Source organism: Mesoplodon mirus, assembly GCF_964341445.2.
Source record: "Mesoplodon mirus genome assembly, chromosome: 9".
Classification (NCBI taxonomy): Eukaryota; Metazoa; Chordata; class Mammalia; order Artiodactyla; family Ziphiidae; genus Mesoplodon; species Mesoplodon mirus.
Genome location: NC_138985.1, coordinates 94,554,428 through 94,574,694, shown reverse-complemented (window position 1 = coordinate 94,574,694; position 20,267 = coordinate 94,554,428). Strand labels below are relative to the sequence as shown.

General features: G+C 50.8%; 1 pseudogene across 1 annotated transcript; it reads right to left on the bottom strand.

The window, feature by feature from the left end:
- Positions 1 to 17,506: 17,506 nt before the first annotated feature.
- LOC309810289 (cleavage stimulation factor subunit 1-like) lies at positions 17,507 to 18,785 on the bottom strand (annotated as a pseudogene). Its single transcript has one exon. The product of its transcript is annotated as a cleavage stimulation factor subunit 1-like (transcript).
- Between the last annotated feature and the right edge of the window lie 1,482 nt (positions 18,786 to 20,267).

The following is a 20,267-nucleotide window of genomic DNA, read 5'->3' as shown; positions in this document are numbered from 1 at the left end:
TTAAAAAAAGACCCCAGCCCTGAGCTTTGGAAACACCCCAGGAGCAAAAGCCAGGGCGCACAAGAACTTGGGCAACCTACAACCGGTGTCTCTTCCTCAAGCTCTTTTCTTCTTTAGCAGTGGTGGGATGAAGCAGGCAGGATGCACCCAGGCAGGTTTAAGAAACTCCAGGCAGTCATAGTGCCCCTTGTTTGCTGGGTGAAAACTGCTGTCTGCACACTGAAGGGGAATCCCCAGGAGGCCTGAGGGGAGGCTCTGGAAATGGTCCCACCGCCCTGGAGAGCAGGGGGGTTTTTAGAGTCTGAACAAGGAGCAGCAAGGGAAGAGGGCACTGGCGGCCCGGGAACAGGGATGCAGAGAGGGCCAGGATGCCTACTGGGCAGGGAAGCCTGACGCTGTTCTGCTGGGTGATCGGTGTGACCTCTAGAGAACCTCCAGGAGAATCCACACTTCCCCAGGGCTCAGGGGCTGGATCAGCGGCTGTGATGAAGTGCCGGCTGACCCCAAGCCTGGCACGGGCGGCCACAGGTCCCCCAGGGCTCTTACTGAGGCTCACAGAAACTGCTCTTGGTGTTCATTTCAAGCCAGTCTGGGCTCTAAGGGATAAACCAGCAGAGGAAGCAGAACCAGCCTGATGGGATGGCCTGCGGGGGTGTAAGACCCAACGCTGGTGGGGTAGGGGGCTATGCAGCCGAGGTACTCGGGCTGGTCCACACACAAGATGTTTATGCAAAGGACTTCAAAAGGAAACAAAAAATCCCCTCTATGTACATAGATTATCTGTCTTGTCACTCCAGCCACTCGCTGGGTGGTGGATCCTGGAAATTGTGCTGAATGAGGGATGGGCCCACAAGCAGTGCCTTTGATCAGTCCTTATCTACCCTAGAGGGACGTGAGGCCCAGGGCCTCCTGCTCAGCCCCTCACCTATAATTCATACACTCTGGCCTCCTGGCTTTGGAGAGGCTTTGGTGGTGAAACCACAGTCCTAGCCTGTACCAGCCCCGCCCTCCAGCCAGGCCCTGGGGATTAGGGCATGGGGGACTCCTGCATTCCTGTGGGCCACCTCACCTCCAATCCCCTGCCTGTGGGGGACCTCTTGGGCTTCTGTGCGCCCTGATGGCCCCCAAGGCAGGTCGCATAGCATTTCAGCTAGAGAAGTGAGGAAGTGAGATTGTTTGTCCCCTAGAACCTCAGGCCTTCCTCTAAGACAAGCCCTTTCCCAGGGCATCCACCTCGTATAGCTGTGAGTCAACCCCAGTGCCTGGAGCCAGGAAGCACCCTCCTCAGTGCCTGGCAGACCTGCCTCAGCAGCTCCAAGAGAAAAAGAGCCAGGCAGCAGCCCTGGGACAGGCCTGCCACCCACTCCCTGTGTCCCCAACAAACCTCAGCTATCACTGCTCCCTAGCAAGGCAGGGTCCTTGCCCAGGATACGGGCATCCATTCTATCTCTGGTTCACCCCTAAGTTCAACTAAAAGCTGTGGCTTTAGTCCTTATATCCCCAGCTTGGGCAAAGGTCTCTGCAGGGAAGGGACGTGAGCATTGCCAGGCTGCTTTCTGCTCAGGACCTATCTCTTTCATTTGTTGTTGGCCGAAGGAGAACCTGTCCTGGGACCAGAGCTGATCTGGGAATCGGAATTCCTGGGTCTAACCCGTCCCGCCCTCTGCATCACCTGCCCCGTGGGCCAACCCCACAGTGGGGGTAGTGGTGGGGGATGGGCTGGCCCCTCGGCTGCCCAGCACACCCCACACCTGCTGGAGGCGCGCGCTGCTTTCCGAAGCCGAGGAGACAGGCCAGCTGCACAGTCAAAGGGCTGCCTCCCTTGAAGCGGATCCCAGTAACATTGCCTCTCTCTAGGAGACGGACTGGGCTGGCGACATCAGTGTGGCCAGCCAGGGCTCAGAGCTAGGACTGCCAGGGCTCCTCCGCATTCCTGTTTGGGTTTTGGTGCTTCTCTATCAGTAACATCAATGCTCCCTCCGCTACAACCTGGAGAGGTGAAAAGGGCCGGTACTATTGTCTCTATGTCGTCCACGAGAAGATGGGAGACGGAGAAAAGTGTCGTGGTTTCCCCGAGATCACAGGGCCACCATGTGACAGCCAAATTAACCCGCCAGCTCCCAGCTCTTGTCTGTGAACGGCAGGCGATAGGGAAGTGAGGTTGCCAGACACAGGTCTCTCTGCTCGGGCTCCCTGGGCCGCTTGGGGCAGGAGAGAGGGCACAGCTGCTCCATGGACCCTCAAGGATGCGGGGGCACACCACACCCACACCTCCCGACAACAACCAGCCATTCGTTCACTCATCGAACACTTACTAAGCACCTACCTGGTACCAGGTACTGTGCTAGGAGCTGGCGGCGGAAACGCTGCTACTTTTGAGAGGGACGTGTGAAAAGATTTCCACCTAAAATGGAGCCGGAGGATAGAAAATGGAGGATCTCACGCGTGCGCACTCGGAAGAACAAAACTTCAGAACCTGGAAATCATAAACGCCTGATTTACCAAAACACGAGGCTTATCTCCTGACCAATGAGCATCCGCCAAGAATCTCTCCCCATCCTCAAGCCAATGAACTCGCTGCTGGGACTCTGGCTGGACCTCCCCCTTTTTGTGCTCCTTGCCTATAATTAAAGTTCCCCGAACCCTCCACGGACTACCAGTAGCTTGCTGCAGACGGCGTTTTGCAGACTGCAAGTCCTCTGCTATTCCCGAAGAGAACAAACTCACTTTCTAGTCGTTTGAGCTTGCCTCAGTTTACCTCTTTATTTAGACTGATGGAAGAGACAGACATCAAATAGCTAATGCCAATAAAGCCTTCGCTATGGGAGTCTGGTCTAGGAGCCGGGGAAGGATTCTGGGAAGTCCATTTAAAGAGACACCTGAAGGGTGAATTAAGAGTTACCAGCCCATGAGGAAGAGTACAAAGTACATAGTATTCATCGTCCAGGTGGAGATCTTTAGCAGACAGTTGGATGGGAGAGGGGTCTAGACTGCATATAGAGACTTGAAAATTATTAGCCTAGTGATAGATGATATTAGCCTTTCCATGCCCCAAATCCAACAATCTCCCCGAAGAAACGGACCCTAAGTAAGAGTAGCACGCAAACAGTTTTTTAATAAGTTCCCTGTTTCCGTTACTGACTTGGGTTCTTGGACTCCTTAATCGATAGAAATTGATGAGAGGCCAGACAAGAAATTGAAGAAAGGCTTTATTTAGACTCCTGCTGCAGCACGAGGGAGCGAAAACAAGTAACAGTTTCTCTTGCTCACTCCCTGAGGGGACGGCAAGCTGGTCCTTTAAGTAGGGTGAGGGTAGGGGTGGGTTCATGGGTCAGGCCGGACAGGTGGCTTGGTCGGTGGTCAGCCCACCCCCGTCGTGGCGCTGTGTGCAGGGATCATGCGCAGCTCCCTGCTTTTGCTCCTGGCACCTGAGAAGTGGCAGTTGGGTTTTAACCTTTTTGTATCTTGTTGTTCATAATTTGTCCCAACTGTGTATGCATGCAGTTTTTTCAGTCCCTTATAGTTTCTTTTTTTTTAATTTTTAATTTTATATTGGAGTATAGTTGATTAACCGTGTTGTGTTAGTTTCAGGTGTACAACAAAGTGATTCAGCTATACATATACACGTATCTATTCTTTTTCAAATTCTTTTCCCATTTAGGTTATTACAGAATGCCGAGCAGCATTCCCTACGCTAAACAGTAGGTCCTTGTTGATTATCTATTTTAAATGTGTACATGTGAATCCCATACTCTCAATCTATCCCTCCCCCCACCCTTCCCCCCTGGTAACCATTAGTTCCTTCTCTAAACCTGTGAGTCTGTTCTGTTTTATAAATAAGTTCATTTGTATCTTTTTTTTCTTTTTAAGTTTCTTTGTATTCTGTTGCTTGAGGAGACCTTTGTCTAGGTACAAGCACTTCAGCAAAGGGTCCCAGGTCCCAGCCTATCTCATTTCTAATTCCGATCAGCTGGCCCTACTAAGCCCTTTTCATAGGGAAATTCTAGATCCAGTGGCCCCTATCTCCAAGGCCAACATTCTGCCTGGAGTCCACTGTCTCCCTGGCTGCCCTTATCTCCACCCAGACTGGGTTTGCCTCTGTCACCCTCTGCTTTACCCTCACACCAGTATAAGAACCTCCCATCATAAGCCGACTTTTCTCATCCTTGTGGCTCCCTTGAGCCAGGATCCAGGTTCCCTCCTTCCTTTTCTGAGCCAGGCATGTGCCTATTGCTCTCAGATCCACGTGTAGCCTTCCCTGCTCTCCTCTGCTCTGTGTTGCAGTGGGACTAAGTCCTGCAAACTATGTTTTCCAAGGTCTGTTAAGAACTTACAGACCTGGTTGTCCAGTGAAATTGGAGAACAAGACAGAAGAAAGAAAGAAACAAGGGCATTTCTTGCCCCTTCTCTCTCCTCTGGGTGGGGTGTCCAGCAGGGGCTGTGCCTTATTATTATTTTCAGCTCCCATCAGGCAGTCCTGTTACCCAAAAAAGCCGGGTTTGCCTCTTGGTGGGTGTCAAAAGACACAACCAAGTCAAAGATCAGAAGGATGGATTTATTACTTGCAGTAAGGAGAACACAGGGATCTTTCCCAAAGCAGTGTCCCCCTAAACAGCAAAATTAGGGAAGTTTTAAGCTAAGAGTACAGGCATATCCATGAAGGGGCTTGAGCAGAGGAGAATTCAGCATAGAATCAGGACAAAGATCCACAGAGTCCAAGCTTTAGTCAGTTGTTGAAGTCACGAGGGTCAGAAAAGGTCAACATCATCATCCCTTAGGTTCCAGTAAATCTGGTGGTTAAGTTCTTCAGGCTAATCTTTACCATTGAAACAGAACTGGGAGTCTTTAAAACTGATACATTATCTTTGCTATTGTTACTTCTCTTGCCTGATAACAGTCGTTTGTTCCTGCATTCTTTTGTTCCCTTAAGATCATTAATTACTGAGACAATTCAAGAGCAAACATTGTGGCCAGACTCAGATCGCAAAATGGCTTAGGCCCAAAATGGCTTCTCTTATGTCAAGAAAGCCATGCTTAGCTCTCTTTCTCCAGGGACCCCCTTCCATAGCTGCTTATAGCCCCTGACATGATTCCAGTTCCCACTAGGTATTCCTGACTCTGTGCTCTAACTCTGCCAGATGGTCCTCCTTCATGATGTGGGGTCCCAAAAGGAAGCTCTGGCTCATGGCTGCTGGAACACCACCCCCCTGTGCCTGTTCTTCCAGTCTCCAGGGCAGGAGCAACTCCCAGTGAATCCACCCTCCGGCTTCCTCACCACCGACTGCTTGGCCTTTCTGCAATTCCAGTGATCTTGTGACTGGCTTCCTGCATTATGTTCCTTCTATTGCAGTGTTTCTCAAACTTTTTGGTTTTACGATTTCTTTACATTTTTTTTTTCTTTTTAATAAATTTATTTATTTATTTATTTATTTATTTATTTATGGCTGTGTTGGGTCTTCGTTGCTGCGCACGGGCTTTCTCTAGTTGCGGCGAGCGGGTGCTACTCTTCATTGTGGTGCATGGGCTTCTCATCATGGTGGCTTCTCTTGCTGTGGAGCATGGGCTCTAGGCGCACAGGCTTCAGTAGTTGTGGCACGTGGGCTCAGTAATTGTGGCTCGTGGGCTCTAGAGCGCAGGCTCAGTAGCTGTGGTGCATGGGCTTAGTTGCTCCGCGGCATGTGGGATCTTCCCGGCCCAGGGCTTGAACCCGTGTCCCCTGTATTGGCAGGCAGATTCCTAACCACTGTGCCACCAGGGAAGCCCTGATCTCTTTACATTCTTAAATATCTTTTGTGATCTTGTACTTTATAATAAATATATAGTTGTTTTTCATTCCCAATTCCAGGCACAGAGCTTGGAATTTCCTACGTGAAGAGAGTGCTAAAGGTATCTTTTTTTATGGTAACGAGATGACTTTTGGAAAACCCCTAAGGATGGGGGCTGGTTGCTAAGTTTTGCTAGCCGTCCAGGTAGGTAGGCTATGCCAAACCATAAATACCATGCACAGCCTAATGAGCGTCAGGGGGTTCTACTTTGCACTCCTAGGCTACTTCCAACTCATGAGGCTGTCACCTTAAATATGATCTAAGAGGATGGAGCGTAGACAATACTACATCAATTCTGCCCACATCCCACTGATCACTCCTATGGCCCAAACCTAGCAGCAAGGGTGTCTGGGAAATGTAGTTTGGCTGTAAGCCTAAGAAGAGAAGCCTTAGCAAGACTGTGAACACATTGTATTGTCTCTACCTTGCCAATATATAAGTGTTCCCAATGAGGTACTAGGCTATTTGCTCCTTACAGATATGGGTTGTCTAGTATATCTCTATCCCTCTCCTAGAAAGCACTAATCACATTTTAACTGACTCTTCAATTCTGGACCCACAGGAAAAGACCATCCTCTGTTACTTCATGCTCCAGGGTGACTAGCCCATGATATCATCTCTCTTTCCAGGTCTCCTCTCTAATTTTGTAATATGTTTCCTAGACCCAAGAAAGGATTGGGTCATCTACTGACTTTAGACTTTACATGTGGAGACAAACTCTGACCTTTAAACAGCAGATGCTCTTCAGACAGAGAACGGAGCTACGGGGAAGTCTGAGAGGCAGAAGAGTGGAGCAGAAATAGTCCTGGACTGGGAGTCAAGACAGAGGTCTTTTAATTTAGGGAGCCGAGATGAATTGCAGTGGCCAGAAACACAGGGCATGGAATCAGGGTCTTATTAGCTGAGTAGTCTTCACATGAAAAATGAAGACTTACTTCATAGGTTTGTTGTAAAGGTTAAATTAAATAGTACAAATGAAGCAATTAGTACAATACTTGTTGCAATGTAAAAGACTAACAAATGGTAGTTATTTTAGTTGTTAATTCTGTTACATTGATTTAATTGTCCTGTGGGTTTGTACAGCGATGTACCTCCAGTGCCTTGGAAAAGTGCTGGCATGTAGTAGGGACTCAATAAATACGTGTCCAATGAATGAATAAATGAACTCTCAGCCCTGTCAAGGACAGACAATGTGATCTTGAACAAATGACTTCATTTGTTGTGTCTGGGCCTCAGACTGTCCTGAGGCAGTGAGCGCAGAGCATGAGCGCAGCATCATCCAGTCCCTCCCAGGACCAGCTACCATGTCAGCTGAGGAGTCCTGCCCACCAAACAGGCAGCACTGAGGGACAAAAGGAGAAATGAACTCAGTGCTCCGGACCAAAGGAGGGTGGGCATTGGTGGAGGACTCGAGAGACAACGCCAAGACCGTGGCAAGAGGGGCTGCACATCTCTCCTTAGAAGGTAAGGCGAGCATTAGGGCCTGACCCCAGTGCTTTGTACCCCCAAACCTCCTTCTGCTTCTGTGGCTCCCCCAGGCTTAAAAGAAGTGTTTGCAGAACTGCAGTGGGCTTTCCCCAGCCCCAGGTTCCTGGCTGTGTGTCCAGGAAACCTCCAAACACAGAGCTTGGGCACTGCCCAGCTGCTAAGTCACCAGAGCCTGGGGCATGAGACCGAGTATGGGACCTCATTCATTCACTCATTAACTATGATGCACTGAGCACCCTTCTAAGTGCTGGGGCATAATTAGCCGTGAACATAATAGTCTGTGCCCTCATTCCATTCAAGTCTGGGAAACAAGCACAAACCAGGTGATCAATTTCAGGTGGTAATAACTACCACAAAGAAAAACAAAGCAGCTGGGGTAGTTAAGGGAGAATTGTCCACCAGCGCGTCATCCTCTCCTGGGCTAAGATTCAGGGAGGGACTGCCAACTGGGGAGGAGAGAGAAGGAAGGGGAAAAGGAAGAGAGAAAGTAGTTCGCAGAGTGGGGCGGGGGGGAGGCCATGCCCGGGGTGGGGGTGGGGGTGGGGGTCCCAGCAAGGGCAGCGTCAGCCTGCTCTGGTTAGCCGAGCCCTGTCAGTGGCCACTGACAGGGCTTTTTAATAAATTTATTTATTTATTTATTTTTGGCTGTGTTGGGTCTTCGTTGCTGCACGCGGGCTTTCTCTAGTTGCGGCGAGCGGGGGCTACTCTTCATTGCGGTGCATGGGCTTCTCATCATGGTGGCTTCTCTTGTTGCGGAGCACGGGCTCTAGGCACGCAGGCTTCAGTAGTTGTGGCATGTGGGCTCAGTAGTTGTGGCTCGCGGGCTCTAGAGCGCAGGCTCAGTAGCTGTGGCGCACGGGCTTAGTTGCTCCACAGCATGTGGGATCTTCCCGGCCCAGGGCTCGAACACGTGTCCCCTGCATTGGCAAGCAGATTCTTTTTTATTTATTTTTTTTTTCTTTTCTTTTTGCGGTATGCGGGCCTCTCACTGTTGTGGCCTCTCCCGTTGCAGAGCACAGGCTCCGGACGCGCAGGCCCAGCGGCCATGGCTCACGGGCCCAGCCGCTCCGCGGCATATGGGATCCTCCCAGACCGGGGCACGAACCCGCATCCCCTGCATCGGCAGGCGGACTCTCAACCACTGCGCCACCAGGGAGGCCCTGGCAAGCAGATTCTTAACCACTAGGCCACAAAGGAGGTCCCAGAAGTTTCAAATGTAGTAGAAGGTATCAAAGATGGAAGTAGGGTGACCACCTGTCCCAGTTTTAGCCCTGAAAGTCCCACATCCCCGGAAATCCTTTGGTCCTGAGTAAACCGGGACCGTTGGTCACCCTAGAAAAGGAGACAGGAGAAGAGGGGAGAGAAAGCCAGGGTGAACTGATGTACTAAGCTCCTCGTTGAGGTGAAGGTCGGCTGTAGGTGGACAGAGAGAGGGTGTGTTTATACATGGGGAGGGAGACTCTTTTCCTTTGGAAGCATTAAACCCACCATGCCCCCAGCCCCTGTCACCCCCGTCCGGATTCCTCCTGGGCAGTTGTCATCTGTCACTGACTTGTAGCCTCCAAACAGCCCCCCAGCAAGGCTGCACTTCTTCCTTACCTCCCACTGAACCCTTGGAGGGCATGCTAGGATTCCACGCCCCTTGGACAGATAGAGTGCCTCTGGCATCTCCTCCCCGTTCTTGTAGCACAGGCCCCCGTGGAGTTGTCTCCAAGCAGCTGTCTTTAACCCGTTCCCGTTCAGCACGCCAGCCCACTCTCTGCACGCAACGCCCCCTTTGCTCACCTCCTGCCCCGCCCCCCATTGCAGCCTTGAATGCTGAGAGGGGTGCAGGGCAGCTTACACTACGGACAACGTGACTCTGCGTCTTTCCCTCTGAGAGGAGACCTCTAACAGCCCACCCCAGCCAAGGCAGGGGCAGGAGGAGTAGCAATGTTGTTCCACTGATGCCACGCGTCCGCCAGACCCCACGTCTGCCCGCGAACCACCAGTCACGCTCAATGCCGCCTCTGTTGCAAGGTTGCTCGTGAAAAGCCCCTGTGTTGTGGCTCCCAGCTCCAGCGAGGTCCCCGATACAAGGTCTTCATTCATGTCAGGCTGGCCCTCCTCGGCCACACAGGCAGCCCCTGCTCCCTGAGGAAAGCTGCCCGGGGTAGGGGTACAGGGTGCATCTTCCCCCCCGTTTCCACAAAGGCCCAGCACACACTGCCCAGGTTCCCTCCCTCCCTCTGGTGCCGCCTGCTGTCCTCCACCTGGGAAATCCTCAGGGCAGCAGGGCCCAGGAGCACATGCCAGCCAGTGGGCCTCTGGGGAGCCCATCCCTCTCTGTCAACAGCCATCCAAACTCCGGGCAGCCACGACATGTCAAGGAAAGGATGGGCACAACAGAGCATACAGAAGCAATTTCCTTTTTTCCTCTTCCAATGAGCAAAGGGAAGAAAAACTGCTGTCTGCAAGGTACCTACCCCTACAGACTGAATGGAGTCAGTCAGATCTGAGGAATGGGGTTGCTGGCCGGGGCCATATCAGTTAGGGAGCCAGCTGATGGGTTTTTGAAGCTCATGCAGCGTGGTGAATCCCGTACTACTGAAACCAAGCAGAGGCTGTGAGGCCCTCCAGGGTACAAAAGCCTCTCTGTGTCCCCTGTTTCTTGTTTGTAGGAAAAAAGCTTCAGCTTCCTAGACTTACCCTGAATTCCAAAAGGCAGATTCAAACAGTTACTAATTAGGGGAGGGAAGGAATGCAGAAACAAAGGAAAAGTTGTCAAGAAACAATCATGCAGGGCTTCCCTGGTGGCGCAGTGGTTGAGAGTCCACCTGCCGATGCAGGGGACGCGGGTTCGTGCCCCGGTCCAGGAAGATCCCACATGCCGCGGAGCGGCTGGGCCCGTGAGCCATGGCCGCTGAGCCTGCGCGTCCGGAGCCTGTGCTCCGCAGCGGGAGAGGCCACAACAGTGAGAGGCCCGCGTACCTCAAAAAAAAAAAAGAAACAATCATGCAGCTTGGGGCAGGGTCCTGGTTCCTCCTCAAGAGATAAACAGGATGATCTGATACAAATATCTCTGAGTTCTTGTACAGGAACTAAGGCCCCCAACCAGGTGGAGCATGATAACTTTAGGCTGAGCACAAGCACAGCCCAGACTAGTCGGAACCAGAAGGCTGATGATGAGATTCCTGGAACATCACACTGTTACCTACCCACCAACCAACCTGAAGAAAGTCACACAACCTGCAGCCCTCATTCCAAATTTGTCTTTAAAAACTCTTCCCTGAGCTTCCCTGGTGGCACAGTGGTTGAGAGTCCGCCTGCAGACGCAGGGGATGCGGGTTTGTGCCCCAGTCTGGGAAGATCCCACATGCCGCAGAGCGGCTAGGCCCGTGAGCCATGGCCGCTGAGCCTGCGCGTCCGGAGCCTGTGCTCTGCAACGGGAGAGGCCACAACAGTGAGAGGCCCATGTACCGCAAAAAAAAAAAAAAGAAACTCTTCCCTGAAACCCATGAGAGAGTTTGGGTCTTCTGAGCAAGAGCTGCCCGTTCTCCTTGCTTGGTCCTTGCAATAAACCTTTCTCTGCTCCAAATTCCGACTTTTTGGTGGGCCTCACTCACTGTGTGTCAGGCACATGAACTTGGGTTCCACAACACTACTCTGCAGAGCATTCATGCAGTGGTTCTCAAACTGGAGCGTGCATCAGAATTATCTAGAGGGCATGTTATAACACAGATTGCCAGGCCAGCCTCTGGTCACTGGTGCGTTAGGATGGGGGTGGGGCCTGGGCATCTGCATTCCTAACAAGTTCCCAGGCAATGCTGATGCTATGGTCCAGGACCTCACTTTGAGAACTATTGGGAGAGGGTTTCACCTGACCTCAAGGAAGTTACCAATAATTTGAGGCCAATATACACCTGAGTTCCCAAAGACAATTCCAAAGCTAAAACTACCATGAATACAATGCAGGGCTCTGAGGCGGGGCCTGTCTGACGCCAAGTGGGGAGGTGGGGCTGGTCAAAGAAGCTTCCTAGGGAAAAGTGACTCAAGCGAGATGGTGAATGTGATAGCAGTGAAGAAGGAGCAGGAAGTCTGTGAAGTACCATATTGAAATGGGAGTTGGGAGGAGAGGAAGGGAGGTGTCCTCCATGTTGGATGGGATAAGAGTCAAGGGGTGAGAACACTGTTTAGGGCGACGGGTGGGATAAAGGGCGGGCGAGGGCAGCCATGTTGAAGGACAATGGGCAGGGTGAGTTGTAGAGGCTAGGAAGAGGGGACCCTTGAGTGCCACGCCAAGACCCCTGGGCCAGATACTGTGGCCAGAGAGTGCTGCTGTGGGTTTTAAAGTTGCCATTGGCATGACCAAGCCAGTGCTTGAGGAAAGTTATTCTGGCACCCGGCAGGGAGCAAGGAGAGCCTGGGCAAGTATACCAAGTTGGTAGGTCAAGGCAAGCAATGAGCGAGGTAATTTCGCTTATCGTGTCATGTGATAATTGGTGTGGTCCTACATGGGTTATGTAATCCAAAGTGTTATCACTACCAACCTCTCCTCCAACAGTTATCTATGGGTTGTTATTTTTTCTGTTTTTTTCTCACTTTCTGAGGGATCGCAGTGACCCCCAAAGAACCCAGCATCCTACCAGGGAGGGAGGTGAGGTTGGTGTTAAATAAACAGGTAGTGAGGGCTGGCAGGCGGTCGCCCAAACTGCCAGGGGCCCCAGAGCATTGACTATCACTCTCTGTCTCAAAGATGTTTTAAAATGAGAACTCCCTGGGCTCTTTCCCAGTTTTCTTTACTCCCTGTAATGTTCTGGAAGCTTATTCCCATTCATTCAGCCTCCAGAGAGGAAGGAGGAAAGAACCCTGAGCCAAATGAGGGTTCGGCTTAAAGGCCTCGGTCAGAAAGTGAAAATGTTCCCATTGCCCTCGAGTGGATGGGGTGAGTCTGTCTCTTCGACCCGCCATTACGGCAGCTATGGACGAGGGGGGCGGCCAGGCAGAGACTGGTCTACACAGTGGAAGCCACTCCCCAGGCCCATCCTACCATCTGGGTTCACAGAGGTATCTTCTTACAGGAGCATGAGAGCAGGAGGCTGAGCAGGGAGATTCATAATTTCCTTTCTCCTCTGATACAAGCTTTTAGCGAGTGGGCCGCAGGCCAGGAGAAGAAAGCCGCCATCCCCATCAGCAGTGCCCGTGGAGCTGAGCCAGAGGGTGGGGGAGATGCTGTTTGAAGGAGGCGCTTTGGAAATTCCTCACATTTTTTGGCCTTTGTCTCTGGGCATTGAGATGAAGATCCATGTTTGACTCTGAAAGAGCTCCCAGTCTCTCCTTTGCATTCAAAAGGAAGATCCTAGCAGAGAGCAGAAAGAATTCGGTGGCTGTTTTCTCATCTCAAAGACCAACTGAGTCATTTGGGGGTAGGGGGTACAGCGGGGGAGACCGGTTTTATTTTGCTGCTTCTTCACCTCATTTTCCTCTCTCACCTCTGGCCCCGGCCCCAAGCCCAGGTCATCAGTGATGTCAGTATATGGTGCTGCTTTCTGAGAAGAGCTGCCCTCCAGGACTTTCTGGGTTCTCAGGGAGCATCAAAGGCACCTGTGCGCTGGCAGAGACGACTGGGAGGCAGGATGCCTGGGTCCTGACGGCGCTGTCACACCTCAAGCCGACCACTCTGGACCTGATGTCACATTTCTCCCACTCCCAACACAGAGAAGAGTTTGGCCTTGTCCTCCCACTTCCCATCCCCGGAGTGGTGAGGGCACCAAAGGGGACAGTCAGACCATGTTCAGTGTAAGAACAGCATTTGCAAGGGACAGGGACACGATGGCTAGGCTCCATCAAGAGATTAGCCGGAAGCCCCCTTTGGCCCGTGATTTCAGACTCCACGTACGGAGGTCCAGCACGGCTTTGGTAGTTGTGAACAAGATCCCTGTGCTATCAGTTTGAGATCTGTGTCCTTTCATTCCTCCACTGAACTGGCGCCCCTCTCCCACCAGATGCCATTTTGCATCCAAATCAACTGATTCACAAGCAGCTGGGGAGGAGAGGAAAGTGGGGGGCTCCGTGCTGTGACTAATCCCAGCCTGACCCTGAACACCATCAGTTGCCTTTCTCCGCTCACCTCTTTCCTGATTCCAGGACTCCAGATCGCCCATGCTCTGAAGCACTTGAGTTACCATACCCCTTTTGTGACCAAAATGAAGTCTTCATCAAGGGACAGCTGGCTCAGAAGGAGGGGAGATTCTGCAGATAAAATGAAGCAGAAATTTCTTTGACAGTATTTTCTCAACCAATCCCTCTCAGAGACCCTCGGACCTGTTGTCAGGTTTTGTCCTCACCAGCCCTCCCCCACAGACCTGATCTTCCTCTAAGAGGGAAAAAACAAAAACAAAACCTAAGTTAAGGGCAGCGGCTGTTGGTAAATGAGTTTGTCAGGTCACCACCAAGTCATTGCATGACCCCAGGCAAATCACTTAATCTCTGAGCTTGCATTTTCTCCTGTAAAAAATAAAGGGTTGGACAAGGAGCCCTCCAAGATCCCTTCCAGACATGACAGCCCAAGTGTGAGCTCCACATCTTACCACAGGGACAACTCATCCACTTCCCCCTTCTGCTGTTCAGGTGCTGGGCCTCCCTCCAGAACTGGCTGTGGCTGGAATCCAGTATCTAATTCCTTCATGATCTCAGTCCCTATATGGGTGGCTGCATAGTGAGAACCACAGGCAGAGGACAGCCACCCTTCTGTGCAACGTGGGCTCCCTAACCAAACTGACAATTTCTCCAGACACTGAAGGTATCACAGTGTTCCCCAAGGGGGTCCCTTTCTGAGTGCTGGGGCCACAGACTAAACAGACACTTGGAACTCATCTGGATTCTGGCAACTTCTCCAAAAGCCTGTCTACATCTGCTTTTTGGGGTTTTTTTTTTGTTTTTTTTGTTTTGCTTTTCAACTTTGAGGGACATATCTTCCTATGAAAAGGGATTATCTTGAATCACCCAGCCATAGCACTCACCCTGTCCTCTCCTGGAAATGAGTTCAGCGACCTGAACTCGTGGTCAGTTACCATGACCTCCTAAGCATCCAGAAAGATGGTTCTTTTCTTCTTTTTGTGCTAGACAGCCTCGCCCTCCTATGTGCAGTGTTCCCTTCCACCACACGTGAGCCACAAGCTGTCTTCAGAGCTCTCCTCGGTTCAGTGGGTGTGCGTGGGCCGCTATATGTGTTGTGTCTCTCTGTATGTATCTCTCTGGGTATGTGTCTTTTGGAGATCTCCATCTCTGTCTCACTATGGCTGTCTGTTGTGTACAGGTGAACCTGATACTTCAGTAGATTGATCCTATTTTCTCCTTCCACTGGCTGCGGAACTTCTCACGTTTTTCTATAGGTAACAGATTGTGGCTGGGCCCCCGGGAGGCAGCTTCTGTTCTAAATCTGTCTTCCTGGAGGTCAGAGTGAGCACAGCCAACCTTCAAAAACACATGTCTAGGGGATGAGGGGGAGGAATTGGGAGCTTGGGACTGACACACATGCACGATTGACACTATGTATAAAATAGATAACTAAATGAGAACATACTGTAGAGCGCAGGGAACTCTAGGTATTGCACTGTGGTGACCTAAATGGGAAGGAAATCCAAAAAAGAGGGGATATATGTATACGTATAGCTGACTCATTTTGCTGTACGGTAGAAACTAACACAACGTTGTAAAGCAACTACACTCCAATAAGAATTAATCAAAAAAAAAAACCCAACACATGTCTAACACCAGAAGCATTGGTGAGCGATGTACATTTCACCAAAGTCTCAGTGGGATGACAGAGAGATTATGTCACACACCACAACACACCACAAAATTCAATCAAGCCTCCTCATTAGACATCTTGCTCTCTCCCCAGAACTCTTCTGAAAGCATCACTTTATCATGTAACTCACACTGGGTGGATGAACAGGCCTCCGAAGACCTCCTATAACTGCAGCTCCCTTTAAAGATGCCATGCTGCACCACGTGAGCTATGGTAGGTGGGCTACAGCTGATGGGACCCAAGGGTGAGCACCTGACCAGGGGCTGCCTCTCTATTGGTCAGCCAAGTGTCTTATGAGATAGCTTAGGCCTAGAGCTAGTGATACTTGAACCAATCAAATGTATCAGCTTAGGGAGTTTGGATGCGACACAGAGGGGGAGCCAAGTGGTTGTCCGTGAGAGAAGCAGAATGACAAAGAAAAGCAAGGATAGGGCTTCCCTGGTGGCACAGTGGTTGAGAGTCTGCTTGCTGATGCAGGGGACACAGGTTCGTGCCCCGGTCCGGGAAGATCCCACATGCCGCGGAGCGGCTGGGCCCGTGAGCCATGGCCGCTGAGCCTGCGCGTCCGGAGCCTGTGCTCTGCAACGGGAGAGGCCACAACAGTGAGAGGCCTGCGTACTGCAAAAAAAAAAAAAAAGAAAAGAAAAGAAAAGCAAGGACCGAGAGAGAAATCATTCCGTCAGTGGCAGCAGAGCAGAGTCGGATCAATGCTCCTGCTGGTAAGAAGCTGCAAATCCAGGGCTATGCACACTGTGTCCCCAGTACCTACCTCACAGGCCCGCAAGCCACAGTGGTTTCCTGATAAAGCTCGTTAAATGGGGCTGTATGTGCTCCTGAAACACCTCTGCGCCCTGAACCACATCCCATGTGTTTTCGCACAGGTTAGGTGTGCTGCTCGTGGGATTTCAGGTACCCTTCCTGGAGTCGCAGTCTGTGAAATTGAGGCCCCGAGGGAAGTGTGATTTCCAGAGCTGAGGCTGGGAGGGAACATAACTGAGAGGCTGTCCTTTCCCACCAGGCCCATCTCAGACCCTCAGTGAGGACAGTTATCGCCCCTGGTGCCCCATCAAGAGAAATCCCAGCTCTCTCTTTCTCTCTCTTTGGGTGATGAGGACCATTCTCAAGCACCCATTATTTTGTGGGGTCCCATGAGTCCACTCCACCCAATGTGCTCCGCTCTGACTGGGCCATACAGTTCGAGGGGAGTGAAACTAGAGAAGAATGTGTGGAAGTTTGTGGCTTTCATCTCTTAAACAAATAGCAAATTCCTTGGGCTGCTGCTGCTGGAATTAAACAATGATGTATTGGGGGGAGGCTCTACAGCGTTACCTTAGCAACACCCAGGCTGTTTTCAGGCAAGGTCTAGTAAAAGAGGAAAGAGAACAAAAATAATAAAGGGACGAGTCTGGATGGGGTCCAGGAATGGGGGTCTTTTGGCTGAATGTGTTTTGTGCTCTGCGGTGTTTACAGGCCTCCTTTCAGCTAAGTTTCCTCTGGGCTCCCCCAGTGCATTCCACCATCAGTGAGGCCGTCCACTAGAATACTAATGTGAGGCTAAGAAAAGACAGCGTGCCATGTGAGGAACGGGTTAGGAAGGGAAAGACATCACAGCTGGGACCACCTAAGTGGGAAGTGACACGCGTGAAGCCTTCCAGGCCGGCTCTTGAAGTCATGAAGGTCATGGGAGAAAGAGGGCGAGGTTCTTCAAAGGTGACCAACACTTGGGCCTTAGGCAGAGCAGAGGCCTGTATGGTGGCAATCCATCAGACCCTTGCTACTCACAGCGTGGTCCATGGACCAGCGGTAGAGGCGTTACCTGGGAGTTTGACAGAAATGCAGAATATAGGGCTGCCCCAGGCCTACTGACAAGGGTCTGCATTTTTACAAGCCCCAGGTGGTTCATGTGTGCACTGCTGTTTGAGAAGCGCCAAGCAGGACCTAAGTCTTGTCTCTCCCAGGTTCCTGCAAATCTGTCACTGCCTTTGTCATGTCACAGCACACTACCACCCACACAAAAACAGGCATATCCAGTTTGCTGATAATGCATTTGGGTTTTTTTTTTTTCATGACAGATCCACTTGAGATCTAGAAAGCACTTTAATACTCTCCTTCTTCAAATGATCAAGAGAAATAGCAAGTCCTGTGTTTACAAAACCGATGAAAATCACCATGTAACAATCAGTGGGTGCAGAACAACCGCACAGATCTGTGTTTCCAACTTTTTCCACCATGATTCTCCATCAAGGTAAAAAAAGATTCGTACAAATCCCAGAAGGACGTACAGGTGGCAGCACAACTGCCAAAGATGGTACCATGACTTACTACTGAAGCTGGTGATGGGACACAAGGGGAAGGAGGCACGGAGTCCTCGAGAAAAGAACCCTATGTAACACAGGCAGCTCTAGTCCGTGGTCAACCTGTGGTACCAAAACCGCGCCCCGAAGTCGTTGCTGCAGGTCACAAAGCCGGGGTTGGTGGGCGAGTGCACGATACAGTGCACGACGTTGTTGTGGCCCAGGGAGAGAAGGTTCCGGCACTCGGCCATTCTTGAGTCCCAGCAGCAGAGGCTGATGGTCCTCTAGTCAGGCAGCAGCACGCAGTCCTCCGTGTGGTTGAAGACGGACTACGTCCGGTGCACGTGCCGTCCACTCATGACAGCACCTGTGTATCTGACCAGGGTTCACCCTGTTGATATTTCTCAAAGTTTAGCTACGGTCTTCTTCCCTTGACAGAATGTATTTTGAATTTTTGGAAAAAATGGCAAAACAAACTTCAGCATCATCGTGTGCTTTCTCAGAAGTTGTGATGCAGCGGTTTGAAACACCATCCCATAATTTGATGCATCAGTGTATTGATCCTGAGGACTGCAAGAGACAAAGCACTGAAATGTGTTGATACCATAAAGTCGAAGAGTAGGCTGCTGAGCCCCAACAAGCATAAAGTCTCTAGAAGGATGAAAAGAGATGGAGCATAACATTTCAGCCTCCTGAATGTATCTGAAGGCTCTTTTTGTAGACGGTTTGGAATAATCAAATAATTTAAGAGTATAATCCCTTTAACCAGAGGCGAGGATCTGTTCTGTTGAGTGGAAAGCAAGACACGTGACTTCATCCACGTGGTCGTAAAGAGTTGGAATCACTGGGTGGTTTTCCATGTTCTGCTGTGCAGTCTCGTTCATCCTGACCTCTACTGGCATGGCACTTTTGGCCAACATTCTTTCTGTGTCAAGTATTTTTATGGAAGCATCAGCAGATCCAGTAGCTATTAATTGCCCATCTCTATTATAGGTAGCTACACGACATGGTCCTTTATGGGATGTGACATAGCATGTTTCATACTCTGAAGCCTCTGGGGACATAGTCTGGACATCTGCATCAAACTCCAGGTCAATTCCTGTGCCAGGGGCAACTGTATCTGAAAGACCAATTGCATAGTGAACTGTAGTATCATCGTTTTCCATTCCTTGTATGAATTCTTCTGGACCTTTCTCCATGCACACAGTCGTTTCATTTCTAGTTTGATGAATGCAGGAGCTGCTCCGAGGGTGCACAGACAGACTGAGGCTTGATTTCCTTGATGAGGCCATCAGCAGTGTTGATGTAGCCGTCATAGAGCAGCTGGCTAACGATCAGCTTGTAGAGCTGCTGGCGATCCTTCAAGCCCACTTTGGTTCTGTGCATCGGGGAGAAGAGGAAGATAATTTCCCTGCCAGGGGCGCGTTCTAGAGGTTCGTTCACCTCCTCCGACTTTATCTCCTACGCGACAACCCTGACGCCGAGGAACTGCCGCCTCACGGACAAATGTCAGAACCGGAGAGCACCGCGGGTGTGGTGGCAGGTTGGCGCCACCACTTCCGGGGCCTTACGGAGCAAGTGCGCCTGCGCACCGTCTCCGCTGGGGCGTGACTCAAGCCCTGGTGTTCGTTTTGTTTTGTTTTTTTGCGGTACGCGGGCCTTTCACTGTCGTGGCCTCTCTCGTTGCGGAGCACGCGCCGGCTCAGTGGCCATGGCTCACGGGCCCAGCTGCTCCGTGGCATGTGGGATCTTCCCGGACCGGGGCACGAACCCGTGTCCCCTGCATCGGCAGGCGGACTCTCAACCACTGCGCCACCAGGGAAGCCCTGGTGTTTGTTTTTTAACACTGATTTTTTCGTGATGATAATGATAGTAATGATGCTGATGATGAAGATGACATTAGATACTGTTAGGGGTTGAATTGTGTCCCCCGAAAAGGATATATTCAAGTCCTAACCCCCAGTACCTGTGGCTATGACCTTATTTGGAAATAGGGTCTTTGCAGATGAGATCAAGTTAAGATGAGGTCATCAGGGTTGCCCTAATCCAATGACTAGAGGAACAGGTTCTTCCTCTGAGCCCCTAAGGAGGAACCAACCTACTAACACCTTGATTTCAGACTTCTGGCCTCCAGAACTGTGAGACACGAAATTTCTACTGTTTTAAGCCACCCAGTTTGTGATACTTTGTTACAGCAGACCTAGAAAACATAGAGAGAATTTCCTCTCTTTTTTCTTTTTTTCTGAAACTTTCCTTCCTTCAAGCCCTTTCACATACGGTATCTTGTGAAAGCAGACGCAGGCTAGGCATTTTATTCAGTTTTTCAAAGAAGAAAGTCCATTTGTTACGTGAAGAGGTCACAAGAGTGAGGCAGAACTACAGCTGCACCTGGAGGGCCTGTGAAAAAGGACTCAGCCACAGGGGATGTGGGCCTCTGCATCTGTCCCTGGGCCTGGACAGCTGCCACCACCCCTGAGGACACTGAATAAGAGGGAAGACTCGCGCCACGGGGCTCACCCATCACCATCTCCACCATCTCCATCCCATGGGCTCAAAGGTGCCATCAGCAGGGTGTGTCCCAGCCCCAAACTGGACATGGCCCAAGTACGCATCTTTCTTGTTATCCTGATGTTTGTATCTGAGTTGTCAAATGTCACCTCCTTTCTCAAACCACCCCCCAGTTTTATTTTCTTCACAACACTTAACACCATCCATAATGCTGCTGCTTATTTATTTAATTACTTTTATACCTCCTGTCTCCTTTACTAGAATGTACATTCTGGTCCCCAGAATATAGCCTTGCCCGTGACAGTTTCTCAATAAATAATGGGAAGAGAACCTGTTCAAAATATTACAGCATGTGCAAGT